The 25245-nt window shown below is 44.2% G+C and overlaps 1 long non-coding RNA gene across 1 annotated transcript in view; it reads left to right on the top strand.

Moving 5' to 3' along the window:
- LOC117595317 overlaps nucleotides 1-15418 on the top strand; it is a 36362-nt gene extending 20944 nt beyond the window's left edge. Inside the window, exons 2-3 of the long non-coding RNA XR_004576528.1 lie at nucleotides 15153-15271; nucleotides 15364-15418. This is a non-coding gene — a long non-coding RNA (uncharacterized LOC117595317). The remainder of the gene's footprint in view (nucleotides 1-15152; nucleotides 15272-15363) is intronic.
- Nucleotides 15419-25245: the final 9827 nt, after the last annotated feature.

Genomic DNA, 25245 nt, shown 5'->3' with positions numbered 1-25245 from the left:
GTTCAAGGCAAAGGCAGAGAAAGAGGAGCGAGAAGGGGAGACGACTAGGAAAGAATAAACAAGAGGAGATTACAGGGGCCATAAAGAAAAGATCAGGCCGTACTAAAGGCAGGTTAGGTGAGGACTCAAGGTTGGGGTCGGACGATAGTGACACAGTAAGAAGGACCAGAACTAGGCAGAAAAAAGGGAATTCACATAGAGGACGGGTGGTACTCACGGGCAAAGCAGTAGGGAGATGGACTGACTCAGACGAAGACCCCGACACAGACAGTAGTGGAGACGGGAGTAAGGGAGACGTAGACGTATACCCTCTGCCGCGTACGCCCCCACCAGAACATAAACTACACCATGACACAGTAGAATCAATTCAAAAGACTCAAAATAAAATGTATACGTGGTCACAAGCAGGGGAAGCTGGTTGCGCTGGGTTTCAGCTGCCTCTCTTTAGAGTGGGAGGCGGAGAACCGCGATATAAACCATTGGGGCTGGGACACGTACAGGCACTGGTAGATAAATTACCCCCGATGGGAGAGGGAGGTGGACTATGGTTGTCACAATTTGATAAACTCACAGCTGGTCAAATGTTGGCACTGGGGGACTGGAGGGCAGTAGTCGCCCGAGCCATGTCCGCCCAGGCTATGACTGAGATAGAAAAAGGGGCCGCCACTAGGCGGAGCCCTGACGACACTCCTTTCAGTCAGGTGGTCGGGCGCATAGCCACGGCCCTGAGGGGACGATTTCCCTTGCCCGCTGGGGCCCCGATGCCCAAGTTACCTTGGGAAAAAGAGCAACACCCTAGACAGTATCTAGAAGCATGTAAGGACACATGGGCCAAACACACAGGGCACCACCCGGGGAAGGGGGGTCTGCAGCAGGCGTGGTTTAGAAGGCCGGTCTTAGAGGGACCTCCAGAGAAAATAAAAGAGGCAATGATGGCAAATCCTGACTTGCCGGGTAGTGAATCACACGTATGGGAAAGACACATAGTACATAATTTACAGAGGGCAAAAGATGAGGAGACAGAGAAAGACAAACAGATACAGGGACTGGAAGAGAACCTGTTGCGCTTACAGCTGGGTGAAGCCAAAGGGAGGCTCAATGAAGGGAAAAAGAAACACAGACAGATGGCAGCTCTAGGCTCAGGAGAACCTGACACACCCGATTTATACCCTGTTCCCACATGGGCACCCCAACCTCACGGTGGCCGGGGGGCATTCACCGCGCCCTACCAATCAGGGAGGGGAGGTTATGGTAGGGGGAGGGGGCGGGGTAGAGGCAGAGGGGCTCCAGGAGCCCAAGTCCAGTACGGAGTCTGCTTTACGTGTGGTGACCCGAACCACTGGTCCAGAAACTGCCCACAGAACACTGCAGGGGGCAGAGGATACCCAAACCAAGGGGCAGCTCCAGTTCCCAACCCACACGCCGTCCCACCACCTAGCGCACCTGGACAATACCCACTCTCTTATGAGGGAGGGTGGGACCAGGTGTGACGGTCTACAGGGGGGGGAGGGGACAGCGGGGGAAGGGCAGACCCTATGCTGTCCCTGAATGTCGACGGGAAGGACTTCTCCTTTCTGGTTGACACAGGGGCCACTTTTTCCACCATCACCGCCCCTCCCGTCACAGGACTACTATCCTCCAAGACAGTGGAAGTTGTGGGGTTTGAAGGAGTGGGACAGACTTTGCCAGTGACATTTCCTCTTAAAACGATACTGGGTAAACAGGCCCTCAGCCATCCGTATGTGGTGTCAGCAAACACACCAGTGAACTTATTGGGGAGAGACTTGTTGATAAAACTGGGGGCTAATATCTTGTGTTCTCCAGATGGACTAACTGTCACGTTACCAGACGGGACATCGACTTCAAGTGGAGGCCGTGGGTCTCCCTCCTCGAGCCGTACTTTCCTCTGCCAGACCCCCCACATGTAACCCTATTTTATGATCGGCAGGGCGATGAGGTGTATAGAGAGGGGTTTGGGGATGTAGTGTGTGGGGACACGTGGCAGGTCGGGTCTAAATTCATACATGTAGGCCCTGCATCCTAAACACCAAGCAAAAGACCTGGGGCCCATGGTTAAAAGGGCGGTCAAATGTACTGATTGGACACTCACTCAGGCGCCAAACGTATGGTACTCACACAGCTGTAAGATGTAAAAATGGTTCACCTGCATTGACCTGGCTAATGTTTTTTCTGTCTCCCACTAGCAGAGGAACTTCGTGATATTTTTTCTTTCACACATAGGGGCGACAATGGCGGCCCTGACGGTGGCCGCCTGCATCCAAGCTACAATGACGGTCCTCACCAGACTGGCTGAGAAAGGGTTGAAGGTGTCAAAAGAAAAGCTACTGCTGGTAAGGACGCATGTCTCCTTTCTGGGCAGAGTAATCTCGCAGAAGGGAGCGGGGCTTTCCTCAGCTCACCGCACAACCATCCTCCACCATCCTAAACCCACTACTGTTCAGGACATGCTATCATTCCTGGGGCTCACGGGGTATAGCCGGAATTACATCCCAAACTATTCAGGGCTCACAGAGCCACTTAGAGCGCTAGTTAAGGAGCAGGGAATGCGTAAACTTAAAGCCACTCTCGATTGGACTTGCCCGGCCGACAAGGACTTCATTTTGCTGAAACAACAACTAGCCACCGCAGCTGATCTGGCCATACCAGACTACACAACACCTTTTTTCTAGATTTTTCTGAAACAGGATGAGTCATGAACGGGGTCCTGTTTCAGAAAAAGGGGGGAGAAGGCTCTGAGAGAGACGAGCTAGTGAGACATCAAAAGGGGGCTTCCCTACAAGAGAAAACAATTTGGCAACAGAGACGAGCGGGCTCTGGAGAGGGCCAGACGGTAAAGTAATACTTCCACCAGCCATGCGGGGAGATAAATTTGCAGAAGCCCACGGGTTGGGCCATGTAGGGCCAGCACAGATGTTGAGGAACCCGTTTATGGTAGACATGGTACGTAACTACACTAGGACATGCACCATCTGCACACACCCCAATCCTAAACCGACGATCAAACCTGAGATGGGGGCGTTCCCCATGACGACGAGACCTGGACAAGAGATAGTGATAGACTACACTGACATGGGGGAAACAGTACGGGGGTGCCGTTACATGTTAGTGTGTGTGGACATGTTCACAGGGTGGCCAGAAGCCTGGCCAGCAAGAAGGGAGGACAGTCAGACAGTGATCAAGTGTTTAGTGAACCAGTACATTCCCAGACACGGCTTCCCAGAGAAAATCAGGTCAGACAATGGGACTCACTTTAAGAACAGTGATTTACAGAAGGTAGAGAGCTTATTGGGCCTAAAACATGCTTTTGGCACTGTGTACCATCCACAGTCCCAGGGAAAGGTAGAAAGGATGAACCAGAACTTAAAAAAACAAGTTGGCTAAGATATGTGCACAGACTAAATTGAACTGGGTAGATGCACTGCCACTGGTACTCATGAAGATTCAATGCTCGTTAATTCAGACCACTGGGTTCACCCCATACGAGCTGCTGACGGGGAGACAGTTTCCAGGACCAGCCGCGGGGCCTGCGGTCCCGGAAGGGGAAAAGTGGCCCAAAGATCACAGAATGTATTTTGATGAATTGCGAGCTCTCGTTTCAGAATTCACCAACAGAGTCGGAGAACGGAGGGACCTGCAACCGCTGGATCAGAACCTGCCCCAGGCGGAGTGGGTGTTGCTGAAGGTCATCAAGCGAAAGTGGTCGGAGCCAAGGTGGACGGGTCCTCATCAGGTGGTGGAGAGAACGAGTCATGCGGTCCGCCTGAGGGACAAAGGAGAGACGTGGTACCATTGGAGTCAGTGTACACCAGCGCAGGAGCCAGGAAGGTCGTCAACGGACCTCATCAAAACCGGGAAGGAGGAGCTTTCCCCAGTGTGGACTGAAGGAGGACCAGCACCAGCCGGACCGGTGCCAGGAGCGGACCCCAGGACACGGCAGGACTACGAGCGAGTGAAGGAGACAGAGGACGGCGCCAGGGGAATAGACTCTTAGGGGAAAGAACTGAAAAATACTGTAACTAAAGGGGGTATAGGACACCGAGTGGCTCATACCACTCGTACCAAGATGACAGGGTTACAGAGAAAGGTCTGGGGAGATGATAGTAGAATGAAGTAGTATATGGGAATTGGTAGAATAATGATATGTGTGTTGTGTGTTGATACAGGTTTCTCAGGTTGGCATCGGGTCTTCATTCCCCCAGCGAAGAGGTCAGCGACACCACCTGAGGACACCCGTTTGAGGAAATTTGGGGAATTGAATTGGACTATGTCAAGGGGTCGCATACGAGCATTCTGGGATAGATAATCCGCTGGAGGAATGGATGATCTCGATGTTCGGCCAGTGGAAAGGTTTGATAATGTCTGTTCTTTTATCGCTTTCTACATTTGGTGCTATAATGGTTACTTGTGGGTTTTGTTGTATCCCATGCATAAGAGGGCTTGCCATGAGAGTGATTTCTACAGCCATTGAGAAGGCTCCAGGATCGCCATCAGGGATGCTGATGCCTCTACTGGAGCAGCATGACCCGGGAGAACTGGAGCTTGGCGAATAGGGGTGATCTCTCTGGGGAGAGATCAAAAGGGGGAATTGTAGATGTAGTGATTGTATAAGTTAGTGAACTGTTATAAGCTGTTGTAACCAATGTAGATGTATTGATTATATAAGTTAGTGAACTGTTATAAGCTGTTGTAACCAATGAAACAAAATATTAAATGTCTGTAATATGAACCGAAACTGAAGGAGCAAGTAGGAGAATAGGAAACCCTGTTTAAGCAGTTGCCGGGGAGAGAAAGATTTAGTATGTCTGTTTTGTGAGAAACAGGTCACAGGTCAGAGACACACACACATAGTCTGACAGGCCAGACAGATACCAGGAGGAGACAAGAAGATACTTGCAGTTATCCTATAAGGAATAAAACTGGGATTGGGCCAATGGCACACACTTTGTAAGTTAACGCCTCTATCTTTTTGGGCGTAGTAGAAGTATAAAAATGATGTTTTGAATGTTGATCCTTAGACATTGTGCGGCGACACGTGTCTCCAGAAGCTTCTGTAATAAATGGACATATAACTACGGTAATTGCCCTGACTCCCTGTGTTTTATTCTCCTTTCCAACAAACCAACTCGGGGAAGTGTTATACTTCAACACCTAAGAAACACAATTTAGACAAGTTAGCTAACGATGTTACCATACCTGTTCAACTGTTGATAGGCGAAGAAGCACAAAATATCCGAACTTGAGGATAAACGAAGAAACACAAAATAGTAAGCAACCAAACTTGTGGACACACGAATAAACAAGGGTTACTGTAGGTATTTAATCTCAGCACAAAGCTGTTTTTTCAAGCTCAGTTTCTCTAACTCTTTTTCCCGCCAATGGTTTAAAACTTGCGTTCAGCTACAGTAACTTGACTAAAGAATTTGAATGTTAATATAATATTGCAAACCGTTATTGTTTAATACAAAACAGTCATTACGTTCTTACTCAGTATCCTAACAACACTTAACACTAGTTATTTATAATATCGCAGAACAGAACTCACCATAGATGTAGGTGACTCGGCATTCAACAATTTTCGGTCTGATGTCCAAAAGAATCATTGATTTTCGTTTGTTTCGGGAGTTCATCAAATTGTAGTAAAACAATATGATAATCAACATGTTGTAGGGTCCAATTCAGAGCATATAGCTTATACACTTTGAACAAGAGTTGACGAGAGAACCAAGTCGCTAAAATGAATGTTCCTTCTAGTTTTCGCGGTACTACAGCGTGGAATCCAAATGGCGACTGTCCTGCGCATGTGTAAGGTCTTGCCTTACACATGCGCAATTCGCTACTATAACGCCATCTACAGACACGGCGGTGTTTAAACACAGTAAAGAACTGTCCCCCATGAAGCATTAATGTCAAGGCTATAGACGAGTTGAGCTTGTACAATGTAGTGAAAATGGCCATTAGTTCGTGAAAATATTATGGTAAGCAATGGCGAGATGTGTTTACTGTACCTGTCTACACAAAGGTCCTTTACACAAGCAATAGTGCAATAGTCAAAGTCTATTTTATTTATAAACTACCAATGTTGACCAGAATTCTGTACACTAAGATTTTACAATATTAAAATAATACAAATAATCAGTGCAAGAATAAAAGGGGTGCAATAACATCTCTGCCGGGAAAAATGGCAACACAAGCAGATACAGCAGACTAAAGCGCACGCCCTCTTTTCGGCGGCTAGTCACCAGCGTAACGCAGTGGTGTAAAGCAGCCTGAGATGCAAATTAGCTTATGCAAATTGAGATCAGGAGAAAATAGGCAAAATCTGGTGGCCCGCTGGCTGTACGACATTATAGCCGCCATCAGCAAAACACCGGCAACGCGCCTTTTTGAAATTCAATAGCGTAGACGAAAAGTGTGCCATGACAACAAAAGTGCTATATTCTGACTCGGTGGAGGAGTCGTTTTTTGGTTCAGACGCTATTGAATTTTTAAGGTTCTAACCACAATACAAGTGTGGTGGAGGGGGAGATGGGAGTTGTTGTGCCCCGTTTGGGACAAGGACAACTTCTGGAAGTATTGGGTGATTTTAGTTAGAGGGTCAGGAGAGAGGGGGTGGATACTCTGCCTATGAGTACTGTCCTGTCAGGTTTATCTTGTTTGGAAATGGCATTCAAATTGCATGATGTATATTGGCACCAAGCAGCCGAAGAAAAAGTATTTGATACACTGGAAGACCGAGCCACGACCCATCTTAAATGCTCTTACTGAGGGAAGGAGGTTGTTGGCCAAGATCTCGCGATACATAGCCCCATCCATCCTCCCCTCAATACGGTGCAGTCGTCCTGTCCCCTTTGCAGAAAAGCATCCCCAAAGAATGATGTTTCCACCTTCCTGCTTCACGGTTGGGATGGTGTTCTTGGGGTTGTACTCATCCTTCTTCTTCCTCCAAACACGGCGAGTGGAGTTTAGACCAAAAAGCTCTATTTTTGTCTCATCAGACCACATGACCATCTGTCATTCCTCCTCTGGATCATCCAGATGGTCATTGGCAAACTTCAGATGGGCCTGGACATGCGCTGGCTTGAGCAGGGGGACCTTGCATGCGCTGCAGGATTTTAATCCATGACGGCGTAGTGTGTTACTAATGGTTTTCTTTGAGACTGTGGTCCCAGCTCTCTTCAGGTCATTGACCAGGTCCTGCCGTATAGTTCTGGGCTGATCCCTCACCTTCCTCATGATCATTGATGTCCCACGAGGTGAGATCTTGCATGGAGCCCCAGACCAAGGGAGATTGACCGTCATTTTGAACTTTTTCTAATAATTGCACCAACAGTTGTTGCCTTCACACCAAGCTGCTTGCCTCTTGTCCTGTTGCCCATCCTAGCCTTGTGCAGGTCTACAATTTTATCCCTGATGTCCTTACACAGCTCTTGTCCACATGTCTTGGCCATTGTGGAGAGGTTTGAGTCTGTTTGATTGAGTGTGTGGACAGGTGTCTTTTATACAGGTAACGGGTTCAAACAGATGCAGTTAATACAGGTAAAGAGTGGAGAACAGGAGGGCTTCTTAAAGAAAAACTAACAGGTCTGTGAGAGCCGGAATTCTTACTGGTTGGTAGGTGATCAAATACCTAAGTCATGCAATAAAATGCATTAAAATTAATTATTTAAAAATCATACAATGTGATTTTCAGGATTTTAGATTTTTGTTTCAGTCTCTCACAGTTGAAGTGTACCTATGATAAAAATTACAGACCTTTACATGCTTTGTAAGTAGGAAAACTTGCAAAATTGGCAGTGTATCAAATACTTGTTCTCCCCACTGTAGGTATAGATGTCTATAATAAATAATGAAGAATCACTGAATGTGTAAATAGACATAGAATTGAAATTTTTCGGTTCCTTCAATATCATGGCAAATTGTACTATTCAGGACATTGTAAGGAAATACGCTAACAACCAAACCGTGCAACCACTCATGCTGTGTAGCCTACATAGTGAACTCCAGCCACACACTCACTACTTCATAGCACTAAACGCTTAAGAAATTGTACTGCCAATTCAGTTTTCACAACAAAAAGTTGTCAGTATGTCTCTGTGGTTTTGAATTATTGTTGCTGTCTATGCCCCATCACCTTGCACAATGTACAGCCAATGTATATCACAATATACAGTGGATATAAAATGTCTACACACCCCTTTTAAAATCCAGGTTTTTGTGATGTAAAAGAATGAGACAAAAATAAACCATTATTTTTCATTTTTCACATTATAGCTCACAATAAAAGTGGAAAAAGTTCTGACATGATTTATCTTTGTCTCACTCTTTTACATTACAAAAACCTGGCATTTTAACAGGGGTGTGTAGACTTTTTATATCAGCTTAATGATCCTTATGTAATAATGATATATATGAACTATTTTCAAAGGTTTCATCAATCGACGTAGATCAGTAGCCTACGTTTGCTTACCGGTAGCCTATTGCCAAGCTGATGCAAAATAAGCTGTATAGAGCCAACTCAATTGATAAAACTATTGAAAAATTCAGGCAGCACAGTCTTTCATATTGGAGATAATTTTAGGTTAACAGCGTTATGGTATTTTTTTGGTGAACATAGTCTAAGTCAGAGTTTACACTTAGTTTTTTATTTCAATTAGCAGAATAGCCCATGCGAGCACAAACGTGTTTGACATGCTCTGTGGAAAGTTATAGGCTCGGATGATTTAGGCCTACTGAAAAAAATTATGTGTGGGTTTGTGTGCGCACATTTGTAAAGGTTAGAGACCAAACCACAGTTGAAAATCGTGAAGCAAATAATAGCATTGCTAATGCATATAGATAGCCTAAAAGATTAAATAACATGTCCACATCATCGTGTATTTATCAACAATAGACTTGGTGATGTGACTAAGCAAAACATGTTTCACCATTATATGCAATGAGACAACATATATTTATATATATATCCATTTTAATGGGCATTATCTAATTAGGAAATATGGTTGGAAATGACCAAATTTGCCAAAATATTTTACAAGTTTTTTCATTTGTTGATCATAGTTGATGCGACAAATAACAGACTAAAACGTGTTTGTCTAATAATAATGATGCGAAATTAGGCTTCATTACAGCAAATAAAGCACTGAAGTCCCTTTTGGTCGAATGTCCTTCTTCCGGCGCATCATTGGCGCGTAAGATGCGCCATCTACCGATCATTGTGTGTCAGCAACACCCTCCCATTCAAAACAGGCTTGGGTCAAAATGACCCCTGACAGCACTTCTAGTAGGTGTCAATGGCTCTGCACTTCTAGGGTTAATCAGCGCAACAGTTTTCAGCTGTGCTAACATAATTGCAAAAGGGTTTTCTAATGATCACATAGCCTTAGTCACCCAGACACCCAAACGTAGTCTTTTGGAAATTCTCCCGCAACACCATTTTCATATCAGGCGAACACACATGGGTTGCGACCCCTAGTTTGAGAACTGCTGCCATAATAAATTATGTTTTCCACTGACAATTTCTTGTAGTAGAACATAAATTAAAGCACCATCATGTAACTGTACAACAGTTACTCAAACTAACTTTTTGGTCAACCAGCTGCCACTTTAAGGGTGAGAAGCTTACCAGTGCCCTTGTCTTTCTTTCAGAACATCTGTCCACTGTTACATTGGACCTGACTAGTATTTGCTAGCAGTTGCAGTTCAAACTCTTAACAAAAATGGTAACACCATCAAATTCACAAACAATACAATGTTAGTAACCGTGAAACATGGTGTTAAGTCTCACTTTTGATTAAAAGAGTCACAAAAGTTTATGAAAATTCAGCAATATACCCACCCAGTTACTTGTTACTGAGAATACATGCATTATTTCAGAAACATTTAGGCTGGTCAGAAACTGGCAGGATAATTTTTTTCATCTAGCTGCCTCAGTGACTGGTATTGTAGACTAAGTTAGTTTGAGGCACTTTTGTATGGTTATCTAATAGTGCTTTTGTTTGTTATATTAAACACAAAGACACAATGCTGAAGAGAGCAGAGAAAGACAACACTACTAAACAATGGAGACAATGAAACTTGTTACTGACTTTTCAATATGTTTCAGCCTTTGCAGGATTATAATCAATAAATACATTCTACTTTTAGAGTACAACAGTTTACTGCCATCTAGTGAGGAATACTAATGCAACACTTCATCAGGATGGGGTGAACAAACTAAGATGAAACTGAAAGTAGTTTTGTTCTTTTTTGGCCCAGGATCCTTTTTGAGACAACCAGGTGGGTAACTCTAAACTGGAGATACTTGGAAAAATGTAATGTATTAGTTTGTATTTCAGAAACAGAACCTATTCTATAGGAGAGAGCATAACAAAATAAATTACTAGTAAGTAGATCAGTTTTTAATAGTTGCAGACAAGTAGCAGTTTTATAGTGTTGATGGAGAAAGGATCTGATTGGAAGTAAATTTGATAACCCTTTCACAGTAAGTGGTTTTCTACAACTTAACATTGGTTAAAGCTGAGGTACCTGAAAGGTACATTTATTTTTGACAACAAAGCCAAGGCTTTTACCTCCAACAACCAACCTAATAGAATAGGTTTACATGTTTCCTAATGCTTGTCCTGGAAGCACATTGTTTATACAGTTGTGTACTTGCCCAGCACTAACACACCAGATTAAATTATCCTAATGATTATTTATAGTTGTGCTCAAAAGATTGAATACTCTTGGATAATTGGCAATATACAGCTCTGGAAAAAATCAAGAGACCTCTCCTAATCTTTATCTAATGTATGGCAGACATTCCATTGCAGTGTCTGTTAAAATCCAACACAGGCACACCTCATTTTACCTAATGAGGTACTGATTAGGTGATTAACTGAACCATATAACCACTGCTGTGGTCATCACTAAGCTCTTGCAATAGGACTAGCTGGATGGCAAAAACAGTGCAAGTTGTACCTCATAGGTAATCTGAATAAAGAAATAACTATTCAAAATGACAAGTTCAAAAGAAAGGCTTTGAGTGAGGAAAAGAAGGGTTCAATTTTGGCTTTACTGGCAGAGGGATACAGTGAGCATCAGGTTGCTTCCATACTGAAGGTTTCAAAGACGGCGGTTCATAAGAACAAGGTCAAACCACAGACATTGGAGACAACAAAGCTACATACTAGCAGAGGGTGAAAACGACTGTCCACTGACCGAGATGACCGTCAACTCATTAAAATGTCACAACAACTGTAGGATGACATCAAGTGAAACAGCAGCTGGGGTGAAGTGCACGGTGAGGAGGGTTCGAAAAAGGCTCCTAGGGGCAGGGCTGAAGTTGTGCAAAGCTAGAAAAAAGCCCTTCATCAATGAGAAGCAAAGAAGAACCTGGCTGAAGTTTGCAAAAGACCATAAGGATTGGATCGTAGAGGAATGGAGTAAGGTCATTTTCTCTGACGAGTCAAACTAATGGTTAGACAGACCTGGAGAGGCCTACAAGCCACAGTGTCTCGCACCCACTGTGACATTTGGTGGAGGATCGGAAATGATCTGGGGATGCTGTAGCAAGGCTAGAATTGGGCAGATTTGTCTTTGTGAAGGATGCATGAATCCAGCCAAGTACAAAGTTATCCTGGAAGAACACCTGCTTCCTTCTGCCCTACACTGTCAGGGCAACCATAGTTCTAGGTCAGAGTTAACAGACCTCCTGATCTGAGCTGGTCATGGTCTCTGTCCTGCCAAAATGGAAGAAACAGAGGAGACACAGGCAACTTCACCTTGGAGTTATCTGTAGCTGGGTCATAGATAAGATCAGGACATCATGGAGGCAGACATTTAACTAGTCAGGACATCATGGTGGCAGACATTAAACTAGTCAGGACATCATGGTGGAAGACATAAACTAGTCAGGACATTGGTATGGATTACAATATAATACATATATTAACTTAATAATAATAATAATAATAATACATGGGATTTATATAGCGCTTTTCAATGACCCAAAGACGCTTTACAAAAACAAGCAAAACAAAGAACACTGAGAAATAAAATATACAACAACAAAGGGGCTATGGGAAGGCTTGTTTAAACAGAAATGGCTTAAGGCGGAGTCGGAAGGTGTTAAGAGAGTCAGAGTCAAGGATGGATTGTGGCAGTGAGTTCCAGATCCGGGGAGCAACCCTGGAGAATGCCCTATCACCAAAGCTCCGTAGCTTGGATCTGGGGATGATGAGGTGGCCTGCTGTACAAGAGCGGAGTGAGCGTGAAGGTTGATAGTGTTGAAGAAGGTCCGAGAGGTAGGGGGGAGCAAGTTTGTGGAGGGCTTTGTAAGTCAGGAGGAGTTTTTGTATTCAATGCGCTGTTTGACAGGGAGCCAGTGAAGCTCACAGAGGATGGGGGTGATGTGCTGCCAGGACTTTGAATGAGTAAGAAGCCTCGCAGCAGAGTTTTGAACCATTTGGAGCTTATGGAGGTATGAGGAGTTGATGCCGGACAAGAGGGAGTTACAATAGTCAAGACGGGAGGAGATGAATGCATGAATCAGAGTTTCAGCTGCAGGTGGGGGGAGGGAGGATTTGAGTTTTGCAATGTTACGAAGATGAAAGAAAGATGATTTGACAGTCTGTTTAATATGTTGCTCGAAACAGAGGGTGGAGTCAAGGATGACCCCAAGGTTGCAAGCACAGGGGGAAGGAGAAACTACAGTGTTGTCAATGGTGAGAGAGAATGTGCCAGTTTTACTAAGGGTGGATTTGGTGCCAATGAGAAGAAGTTCTGTTTTTTCACTGTTGAGTTTGAGGAAGTTGTGATGCATCCATATTTTTATTTCAGAGAGACATGATTCAATATGGGCCAGAGGTGGGTTGGTGAGAGACTTGGTGCTGAGATAAATCTGTGTGTCATCAGCGTAGCAGTGGAAATTAAGGTTGAAGTGGCGGAGGATCTGACCAAGGGGGAGGATGTAAATAATGAAGAGTAAGGGACCCAGAACAGAGCCCTGGGGGACCCCCTGCGTGACTGTAGATATTTCAGATTTTTGGTGACTGAGGGAGATGTAATGGGTTCGATTTGTGAGGTAGGTTTGCAGCCAGGAGAGTGCGGTTCCCTCAACCCCAGACCCCTGAGCCTGGTGAGGAGGATCTGGTGGCTCACGGTGTCAAATGCGGCACTCAGATCCAGGAGAATCAGGATGTTGAGGGAACCAGCATCAGCAGAGATGAGGAGGTCATTGACAACTTTGAGTAGTGCAGTCTCTGTGCTGTGGAGTGGGCGGAAACCAGACTGGAGGGGTTCAAACAGGTCATTGTGAAGCAGGTGTTGTTGGAGTTGAGAGGCAACCGTCCTTTCCAGGGTTTTGGCAAGGAAGGGGAGGTTGGATATCGGGCGGAAATTGTTCAGGATGGTGGTATCTAGTCCAGGCTTCTTTAAGATGGGAGTGACAGCAGCAGTTTTATAGATGGACGGGACAATGCCATGGGTGAGGGATAGGTTAATGATGCGTGTGATGTAGGGACAGAGTGCAGGCAGGCAGGCTTTAATGAGAGAGGCTGGAATGGGATCAAGGGAACAGGAAGTTGATTTGGACGAGAGTATAATTTTGGTGATATAGTCAGAGTCAATTGGGGAGAATGTATGAACGTGAGTGCGAAGGACAGGCGGTGGACAGAGTGAGTAATCAGCGGTTGGAGAAAGGGAACAGGGAAACTGACCTAACAGTGATGCATTGATTTTTTTGATTTTGTCTTTGAAGAATGAAAGGAAAGTGCTGGCAGGGAGAGTATGTGAGGTATGGTTGTTATGGCGAGGCTGAAGTAGCTTGTTGACTGTTGAGAATAAGGTATGTGAGTTCATATTAGAGCTACTGATAATGTTGCAGAAGTAGGAGGACCGAGCAGTACTGAGGGCATCTCTGTATGTAGAGAAGTGATGTTTGTATGCTTCGGTGTGAATAGTGAGCCCCGTTGATCTAGCCAGGCGTTCCAGGCGTCTGCCAACCTGCTTCAGAGAACGGAGCTCAGGAGCAAACCAGAGAGATGAGGTGGTGAATGAAACATGCTTAGCTCTAAGTGGTGCCAGAGTGTTAAGGGAGGAAGAGAGAGCGCTGTTGAACTGATTTGCCAGATCATCAGGGTTGTTGGGAGCATGTTCCAGGGGTAGTGCAGAGCAAATGGCAGTGGAGAGATGGAGAGGGTCGACAGCTTTGATATTACGGAAGGAGATTAGACGCTTATCAGTGTTGTGGGGTATTTTGGAGGAGAAAGAAAAATGTAAAATCTTGTGATCAGACAGGGGGAAAACAGAAGGGGAAATATCTGAGAGGTTAAGGCCGACAGAGCAGACAAGGTCGAGTGTGTGGCCCTTAATGTGAGTGGGGAAATGGACGTGCTGGGTGATATTAAAACAGTCCAATACAGCAATAAAATCAGAGGCAAGTTTGGAGTTTGGTGTGTCAACATGAATATTCATATCACCGAGCAGGAGTAGGTGGGGTGAGGAAGGAGTAATGATTGTGAGTAGGTCTGCTAGATCAGATACAAATGATTCGTTGTGTTTTGGGGACGATATATAAGAATGGTGGTCAGGGAGCATGATGCTTTGAAAGCAATGTATTCAAATGAGGAGAATGAGGTAAATGACAGTTCAGTTAATTTGTTAGTGGAATTGTATAATACAGCTATGCCACAACTTACGTCTGTTTGTGAGGATTTCTGTGCATGTCGACCACAGGTCCCTGCACAGGGTCCATTTTGATCAGACGGAGAGGTGTACTATTTTCATTTAATCATTAAACAAAAAAAAATAAAGCCAATGATTTCATACTGATGATTCAAAGAACAAAGCAGAGAGAACAACAACTTGGAGTAAGTCATTATCAAGTGCTGCTACTTCAGTTTAGTCAGTCAGCCCACATTCTCAAAGAGGATGTGAATCAGTTGGTCTGTGTTATCAATAAAATCTATGTAAAGGGAAGTCAAAGAATCATTTCATTCCAGGTTTGTTACTGAATATTATTTATTTGATCATAGTACTGTAATTTGTGTCATTCTTCAGTTTGTATCTGATTCAGACCTTGTGTCTTCTACTCTTTACAGTATGAGTCTTGATCCAGGAAGTGTGTGTTTTTCTCCTTTATGTGCTTACAGGTCTAAGAAGATAGACTGAAGAGTACTGCCTCTAAAATGAGTCTCTCTGGGGAGAGCGAGGAGGGGGACACTGCCTCTAAAAATAGTATTTTTGGGGAACATGACATTACAGCTAATAGGTAAACATTTTATAATTTGGTTTTAGAATAGCTTTCCCCATCTGAGTTCAGAGTACAAAGATTACTGAATATTTCCCTCTGTTGTGTTGAAGGGTAATCCAGCAGAAGAGACCAGTCTCCCCTGTACCCAACTGTGTGTCCATGAAGAGCTCTAAACTGGAGATACTTGGAAAAATGTAATGTATTAGTTTGTATTTCAGAAACAGAACCTATTCTATAGGAGAGAGCATAACAAAATAAATTACTAGTAAGTAGATCAGTTTTTAATAGTTGCAGACAAGTAGCAGTTTTATAGTGTTGATGGAGAAAGGATCTGATTGGAAGTAAATTTGATAACCCTTTCACAGTAAGTGGTTTTCTACAACTTAACATTGGTTAAAGCTGAGGTACCTGAAAGGTACATTTATTTTTGACAACAAAGCCAAGGCTTTTACCTCCAACAACCAACCTAATAGAATAGGTTTACATGTTTCCTAATGCTTGTCCTGGAAGCACATTGTTTATACAGTTGTGTACTTGCCCAGCACTAACACACCAGATTAAATTATCCTAATGATTATTTATAGTTGTGCTCAAAAGATTGAATACTCTTGGATAATTGGCAATATACAGCTCTGGAAAAAATCAAGAGACCTCTCCTAATCTTTATCTAATGTATGGCAGACATTCCATTGCAGTGTCTGTTAAAATCCAACACAGGCACACCTCATTTTACCTAATGAGGTACTGATTAGGTGATTAACTGAACCATATAACCACTGCTGTGGTCATCACTAAGCTCTTGCAATAGGACTAGCTGGATGGCAAAAACAGTGCAAGTTGTACCTCATAGGTAATCTGAATAAAGAAATAACTATTCAGAATGACAAGTTCAAAAGAAAGGCTTTGAGTGAGGAAAAGAAGGGTTCAATTTTGGCTTTACTGGCAGAGGGATACAGTGAGCATCAGGTTGCTTCCATACTGAAGGTTTCAAAGACGGCGGTTCATAAGAACAAGGTCAAACCACAGACATTGGAGACAACAAAGCTACATACTAGCAGAGGGTGAAAACGACTGTCCACTGACCGAGATGACCGTCAACTCATTAAAATGTCACAACAACTGTAGGATGACATCAAGTGAAACAGCAGCTGGGGTGAAGTGCACGGTGAGGAGGGTTCGAAAAAGGCTCCTAGGGGCAGGGCTGAAGTTGTGCAAAGCTAGAAAAAAGCCCTTCATCAATGAGAAGCAAAGAAGAACCTGGCTGAAGTTTGCAAAAGACCATAAGGATTGGATCGTAGAGGAATGGAGTAAGGTCATTTTCTCTGACGAGTCAAACTAATGGTTAGACAGACCTGGAGAGGCCTACAAGCCACAGTGTCTCGCACCCACTGTGACATTTGGTGGAGGATCGGAAATGATCTGGGGATGCTGTAGCAAGGCTAGAATTGGGCAGATTTGTCTTTGTGAAGGATGCATGAATCCAGCCAAGTACAAAGTTATCCTGGAAGAACACCTGCTTCCTTCTGCCCTACACTGTCAGGGCAACCATAGTTCTAGGTCAGAGTTAACAGACCTCCTGATCTGAGCTGGTCATGGTCTCTGTCCTGCCAAAATGGAAGAAACAGAGGAGACACAGGCAACTTCACCTTGGAGTTATCTGTAGCTGGGTCATAGATAAGATCAGGACATCATGGAGGCAGACATTTAACTAGTCAGGACATCATGGTGGCAGACATTAAACTAGTCAGGACATCATGGTGGAAGACATAAACTAGTCAGGACATTGGTATGGATTACAATATAATACATATATTAACTTAATAATAATAATAATAATAATAATACATGGGATTTATATAGCGCTTTTCAATGACCCAAAGACGCTTTACAAAAACAAGCAAAACAAAGAACACTGAGAAATAAAATATACAACAACAAAGGGGCTATGGGAAGGCTTGTTTAAACAGAAATGGCTTAAGGCGGAGTCGGAAGGTGTTAAGAGAGTCAGAGTCAAGGATGGATTGTGGCAGTGAGTTCCAGATCCGGGGAGCAACCCTGGAGAATGCCCTATCACCAAAGCTCCGTAGCTTGGATCTGGGGATGATGAGGTGGCCTGCTGTACAAGAGCGGAGTGAGCGTGAAGGTTGATAGTGTTGAAGAAGGTCCGAGAGGTAGGGGGGAGCAAGTTTGTGGAGGGCTTTGTAAGTCAGGAGGAGTTTTTTGTATTCAATGCGCTGTTTGACAGGGAGCCAGTGAAGCTCACAGAGGATGGGGGTGATGTGCTGCCAGGACTTTGAATGAGTAAGAAGCCTCGCAGCAGAGTTTTGAACCATTTGGAGCTTATGGAGGTATGAGGAGTTGATGCCGGACAAGAGGGAGTTACAATAGTCAAGACGGGAGGAGATGAATGCATGAATCAGAGTTTCAGCTGCAGGTGGGGGGAGGGAGGATTTGAGTTTTGCAATGTTACGAAGATGAAAGAAAGATGATTTGACAGTCTGTTTAATATGTTGCTCGAAACAGAGGGTGGAGTCAAGGATGACCCCAAGGTTGCAAGCACAGGGGGAAGGAGAAACTACAGTGTTGTCAATGGTGAGAGAGAATGTGCCAGTTTTACTAAGGGTGGATTTGGTGCCAATGAGAAGAAGTTCTGTTTTTTCACTGTTGAGTTTGAGGAAGTTGTGATGCATCCATATTTTTATTTCAGAGAGACATGATTCAATATGGGCCAGAGGTGGGTTGGTGAGAGACTTGGTGCTGAGATAAATCTGTGTGTCATCAGCGTAGCAGTGGAAATTAAGGTTGAAGTGGCGGAGGATCTGACCAAGGGGGAGGATGTAAATAATGAAGAGTAAGGGACCCAGAACAGAGCCCTGGGGGACCCCCTGCGTGACTGTAGATATTTCAGATTTTTGGTGACTGAGGGAGATGTAATGGGTTCGATTTGTGAGGTAGGTTTGCAGCCAGGAGAGTGCAGTTCCCTCAACCCCAGACCCCTGAGCCTGGTGAGGAGGATCTGGTGGCTCACGGTGTCAAATGCGGCACTCAGATCCAGGAGAATCAGGATGTTGAGGGAACCAGCATCAGCAGAGATGAGGAGGTCATTGACAACTTTGAGTAGTGCAGTCTCTGTGCTGTGGAGTGGGCGGAAACCAGACTGGAGGGGTTCAAACAGGTCATTGTGAAGCAGGTGTTGTTGGAGTTGAGAGGCAACCGTCCTTTCCAGGGTTTTGGCAAGGAAGGGGAGGTTGGATATCGGGCGGAAATTGTTCAGGATGGTGGTATCTAGTCCAGGCTTCTTTAAGATGGGAGTGACAGCAGCAGTTTTATAGATGGACGGGACAATGCCATGGGTGAGGGATAGGTTAATGATGCGTGTGATGTAGGGACAGAGTGCAGGCAGGCAGGCTTTAATGAGAGAGGCTGGAATGGGATCAAGGGAACAGGAAGTTGATTTGGACGAGAGTATAATTTTGGTGATATAGTCAGAGTCAATTGGGGAGAATGTATGAACGTGAGTGCGAAGGACAGGCGGTGGACAGAGTGAGTAATCAGCGGTTGGAGAAAGGGAACAGGGAAACTGACCTAACAGTGATGCATTGATTTTTTTGATTTTGTCTTTGAAGAATGAAAGGAAAGTGCTGGCAGGGAGAGTATGTGAGGTATGGTTGTTATGGCGAGGCTGAAGTAGCTTGTTGACTGTTGAGAATAAGGTATGTGAGTTCATATTAGAGCTACTGATAATGTTGCAGAAGTAGGAGGACCGAGCAGTACTGAGGGCATCTCTGTATGTAGAGAAGTGATGTTTGTATGCTTCGGTGTGAATAGTGAGCCCCGTTGATCTAGCCAGGCGTTCCAGGCGTCTGCCAACCTGCTTCAGAGAACGGAGCTCAGGAGCAAACCAGAGAGATGAGGTGGTGAATGAAACATGCTTAGCTCTAAGTGGTGCCAGAGTGTTAAGGGAGGAAGAGAGAGCGCTGTTGAACTGATTTGCCAGATCATCAGGGTTGTTGGGAGCATGTTCCAGGGGTAGTGCAGAGCAAATGGCAGTGGAGAGATGGAGAGGGTCGACAGCTTTGATATTACGGAAGGAGATTAGACGCTTATCAGTGTTGTGGGGTATTTTGGAGGAGAAAGAAAAATGTAAAATCTTGTGATCAGACAGGGGGAAAACAGAAGGGGAAATATCTGAGAGGTTAAGGCCGACAGAGCAGACAAGGTCGAGTGTGTGGCCCTTAATGTGAGTGGGGAAATGGACGTGCTGGGTGATATTAAAACAGTCCAATACAGCAATAAAATCAGAGGCAAGTTTGGAGTTTGGTGTGTCAACATGAATATTCATATCACCGAGCAGGAGTAGGTGGGGTGAGGAAGGAGTAATGATTGTGAGTAGGTCTGCTAGATCAGATACAAATGATTCGTTGTGTTTTGGGGACGATATATAAGAATGGTGGTCAGGGAGCATGATGCTTTGAAAGCAATGTATTCAAATGAGGAGAATGAGGTAAATGACAGTTCAGTTAATTTGTTAGTGGAATTGTATAATACAGCTATGCCACAACTTACGTCTGTTTGTGAGGATTTCTGTGCATGTCGACCACAGGTCCCTGCACAGGGTCCATTTTGATCAGACGGAGAGGTGTACTATTTTCATTTAATCATTAAACAAAAAAAAATAAAGCCAATGATTTCATACTGATGATTCAAAGAACAAAGCAGAGAGAACAACAACTTGGAGTAAGTCATTATCAAGTGCTGCTACTTCAGTTTAGTCAGTCAGCCCACATTCTCAAAGAGGATGTGAATCAGTTGGTCTGTGTTATCAATAAAATCTATGTAAAGGGAAGTCAAAGAATCATTTCATTCCAGGTTTGTTACTGAATATTATTTATTTGATCATAGTACTGTAATTTGTGTCATTCTTCAGTTTGTATCTGATTCAGACCTTGTGTCTTCTACTCTTTACAGTATGAGTCTTGATCCAGGAAGTGTGTGTTTTTCTCCTTTATGTGCTTACAGGTCTAAGAAGATAGACTGAAGAGTACTGCCTCTAAAATGAGTCTCTCTGGGGAGAGCGAGGAGGGGGACACTGCCTCTAAAAATAGTATTTTTGGGGAACATGACATTACAGCTAATAGGTAAACATTTTATAATTTGGTTTTAGAATAGCTTTCCCCATCTGAGTTCAGAGTACAAAGATTACTGAATATTTCCCTCTGTTGTGTTGAAGGGTAATCCAGCAGAAGAGACCAGTCTCCCCTGTACCCAACTGTGTGTCCATGAAGAGCTCTAAACTGGAGATACTTGGAAAAATGTAATGTATTAGTTTGTATTTCAGAAACAGAACCTATTCTATAGGAGAGAGCATAACAAAATAAATTACTAGTAAGTAGATCAGTTTTTAATAGTTGCAGACAAGTAGCAGTTTTATAGTGTTGATGGAGAAAGGATCTGATTGGAAGTAAATTTGATAACCCTTTCACAGTAAGTGGTTTTCTACAACTTAACATTGGTTAAAGCTGAGGTACCTGAAAGGTACATTTATTTTTGACAACAAAGCCAAGGCTTTTACCTCCAACAACCAACCTAATAGAATAGGTTTACATGTTTCCTAATGCTTGTCCTGGAAGCACATTGTTTATACAGTTGTGTACTTGCCCAGCACTAACACACCAGATTAAATTATCCTAATGATTATTTATAGTTGTGCTCAAAAGATTGAATACTCTTGGATAATTGGCAATATACAGCTCTGGAAAAAATCAAGAGACCTCTCCTAATCTTTATCTAATGTATGGCAGACATTCCATTGCAGTGTCTGTTAAAATCCAACACAGGCACACCTCATTTTACCTAATGAGGTACTGATTAGGTGATTAACTGAACCATATAACCACTGCTGTGGTCATCACTAAGCTCTTGCAATAGGACTAGCTGGATGGCAAAAACAGTGCAAGTTGTACCTCATAGGTAATCTGAATAAAGAAATAACTATTCAGAATGACAAGTTCAAAAGAAAGGCTTTGAGTGAGGAAAAGAAGGGTTCAATTTTGGCTTTACTGGCAGAGGGATACAGTGAGCATCAGGTTGCTTCCATACTGAAGGTTTCAAAGACGGCGGTTCATAAGAACAAGGTCAAACCACAGACATTGGAGACAACAAAGCTACATACTAGCAGAGGGTGAAAACGACTGTCCACTGACCGAGATGACCGTCAACTCATTAAAATGTCACAACAACTGTAGGATGACATCAAGTGAAACAGCAGCTGGGGTGAAGTGCACGGTGAGGAGGGTTCGAAAAAGGCTCCTAGGGGCAGGGCTGAAGTTGTGCAAAGCTAGAAAAAAGCCCTTCATCAATGAGAAGCAAAGAAGAACCTGGCTGAAGTTTGCAAAAGACCATAAGGATTGGATCGTAGAGGAATGGAGTAAGGTCATTTTCTCTGACGAGTCAAACTAATGGTTAGACAGACCTGGAGAGGCCTACAAGCCACAGTGTCTCGCACCCACTGTGACATTTGGTGGAGGATCGGAAATGATCTGGGGATGCTGTAGCAAGGCTAGAATTGGGCAGATTTGTCTTTGTGAAGGATGCATGAATCCAGCCAAGTACAAAGTTATCCTGGAAGAACACCTGCTTCCTTCTGCCCTACACTGTCAGGGCAACCATAGTTCTAGGTCAGAGTTAACAGACCTCCTGATCTGAGCTGGTCATGGTCTCTGTCCTGCCAAAATGGAAGAAACAGAGGAGACACAGGCAACTTCACCTTGGAGTTATCTGTAGCTGGGTCATAGATAAGATCAGGACATCATGGAGGCAGACATTTAACTAGTCAGGACATCATGGTGGCAGACATTAAACTAGTCAGGACATCATGGTGGAAGACATAAACTAGTCAGGACATTGGTATGGATTACAATATAATACATATATTAACTTAATAATAATAATAATAATAATAATACATGGGATTTATATAGCGCTTTTCAATGACCCAAAGACGCTTTACAAAAACAAGCAAAACAAAGAACACTGAGAAATAAAATATACAACAACAAAGGGGCTATGGGAAGGCTTGTTTAAACAGAAATGGCTTAAGGCGGAGTCGGAAGGTGTTAAGAGAGTCAGAGTCAAGGATGGATTGTGGCAGTGAGTTCCAGATCCGGGGAGCAACCCTGGAGAATGCCCTATCACCAAAGCTCCGTAGCTTGGATCTGGGGATGATGAGGTGGCCTGCTGTACAAGAGCGGAGTGAGCGTGAAGGTTGATAGTGTTGAAGAAGGTCCGAGAGGTAGGGGGGAGCAAGTTTGTGGAGGGCTTTGTAAGTCAGGAGGAGTTTTTTGTATTCAATGCGCTGTTTGACAGGGAGCCAGTGAAGCTCACAGAGGATGGGGGTGATGTGCTGCCAGGACTTTGAATGAGTAAGAAGCCTCGCAGCAGAGTTTTGAACCATTTGGAGCTTATGGAGGTATGAGGAGTTGATGCCGGACAAGAGGGAGTTACAATAGTCAAGACGGGAGGAGATGAATGCATGAATCAGAGTTTCAGCTGCAGGTGGGGGGAGGGAGGATTTGAGTTTTGCAATGTTACGAAGATGAAAGAAAGATGATTTGACAGTCTGTTTAATATGTTGCTCGAAACAGAGGGTGGAGTCAAGGATGACCCCAAGGTTGCAAGCACAGGGGGAAGGAGAAACTACAGTGTTGTCAATGGTGAGAGAGAATGTGCCAGTTTTACTAAGGGTGGATTTGGTGCCAATGAGAAGAAGTTCTGTTTTTTCACTGTTGAGTTTGAGGAAGTTGTGATGCATCCATATTTTTATTTCAGAGAGACATGATTCAATATGGGCCAGAGGTGGGTTGGTGAGAGACTTGGTGCTGAGATAAATCTGTGTGTCATCAGCGTAGCAGTGGAAATTAAGGTTGAAGTGGCGGAGGATCTGACCAAGGGGGAGGATGTAAATAATGAAGAGTAAGGGACCCAGAACAGAGCCCTGGGGGACCCCCTGCGTGACTGTAGATATTTCAGATTTTTGGTGACTGAGGGAGATGTAATGGGTTCGATTTGTGAGGTAGGTTTGCAGCCAGGAGAGTGCAGTTCCCTCAACCCCAGACCCCTGAGCCTGGTGAGGAGGATCTGGTGGCTCACGGTGTCAAATGCGGCACTCAGATCCAGGAGAATCAGGATGTTGAGGGAACCAGCATCAGCAGAGATGAGGAGGTCATTGACAACTTTGAGTAGTGCAGTCTCTGTGCTGTGGAGTGGGCGGAAACCAGACTGGAGGGGTTCAAACAGGTCATTGTGAAGCAGGTGTTGTTGGAGTTGAGAGGCAACCGTCCTTTCCAGGGTTTTGGCAAGGAAGGGGAGGTTGGATATCGGGCGGAAATTGTTCAGGATGGTGGTATCTAGTCCAGGCTTCTTTAAGATGGGAGTGACAGCAGCAGTTTTATAGATGGACGGGACAATGCCATGGGTGAGGGATAGGTTAATGATGCGTGTGATGTAGGGACAGAGTGCAGGCAGGCAGGCTTTAATGAGAGAGGCTGGAATGGGATCAAGGGAACAGGAAGTTGATTTGGACGAGAGTATAATTTTGGTGATATAGTCAGAGTCAATTGGGGAGAATGTATGAACGTGAGTGCGAAGGACAGGCGGTGGACAGAGTGAGTAATCAGCGGTTGGAGAAAGGGAACAGGGAAACTGACCTAACAGTGATGCATTGATTTTTTTGATTTTGTCTTTGAAGAATGAAAGGAAAGTGCTGGCAGGGAGAGTATGTGAGGTATGGTTGTTATGGCGAGGCTGAAGTAGCTTGTTGACTGTTGAGAATAAGGTATGTGAGTTCATATTAGAGCTACTGATAATGTTGCAGAAGTAGGAGGACCGAGCAGTACTGAGGGCATCTCTGTATGTAGAGAAGTGATGTTTGTATGCTTCGGTGTGAATAGTGAGCCCCGTTGATCTAGCCAGGCGTTCCAGGCGTCTGCCAACCTGCTTCAGAGAACGGAGCTCAGGAGCAAACCAGAGAGATGAGGTGGTGAATGAAACATGCTTAGCTCTAAGTGGTGCCAGAGTGTTAAGGGAGGAAGAGAGAGCGCTGTTGAACTGATTTGCCAGATCATCAGGGTTGTTGGGAGCATGTTCCAGGGGTAGTGCAGAGCAAATGGCAGTGGAGAGATGGAGAGGGTCGACAGCTTTGATATTACGGAAGGAGATTAGACGCTTATCAGTGTTGTGGGGTATTTTGGAGGAGAAAGAAAAATGTAAAATCTTGTGATCAGACAGGGGGAAAACAGAAGGGGAAATATCTGAGAGGTTAAGGCCGACAGAGCAGACAAGGTCGAGTGTGTGGCCCTTAATGTGAGTGGGGAAATGGACGTGCTGGGTGATATTAAAACAGTCCAATACAGCAATAAAATCAGAGGCAAGTTTGGAGTTTGGTGTGTCAACATGAATATTCATATCACCGAGCAGGAGTAGGTGGGGTGAGGAAGGAGTAATGATTGTGAGTAGGTCTGCTAGATCAGATACAAATGATTCGTTGTGTTTTGGGGACGATATATAAGAATGGTGGTCAGGGAGCATGATGCTTTGAAAGCAATGTATTCAAATGAGGAGAATGAGGTAAATGACAGTTCAGTTAATTTGTTAGTGGAATTGTATAATACAGCTATGCCACAACTTACGTCTGTTTGTGAGGATTTCTGTGCATGTCGACCACAGGTCCCTGCACAGGGTCCATTTTGATCAGACGGAGAGGTGTACTATTTTCATTTAATCATTAAACAAAAAAAAATAAAGCCAATGATTTCATACTGATGATTCAAAGAACAAAGCAGAGAGAACAACAACTTGGAGTAAGTCATTATCAAGTGCTGCTACTTCAGTTTAGTCAGTCAGCCCACATTCTCAAAGAGGATGTGAATCAGTTGGTCTGTGTTATCAATAAAATCTATGTAAAGGGAAGTCAAAGAATCATTTCATTCCAGGTT

This window comes from Esox lucius, chromosome 11 (genome assembly GCF_011004845.1).
Source record: "Esox lucius isolate fEsoLuc1 chromosome 11, fEsoLuc1.pri, whole genome shotgun sequence".
NCBI classification, from domain to species: Eukaryota; Metazoa; Chordata; class Actinopteri; order Esociformes; family Esocidae; genus Esox; species Esox lucius.
Note: the sequence above shows the minus strand (reverse complement) of the source record. Positions and strands in the feature narration are given on the sequence as shown.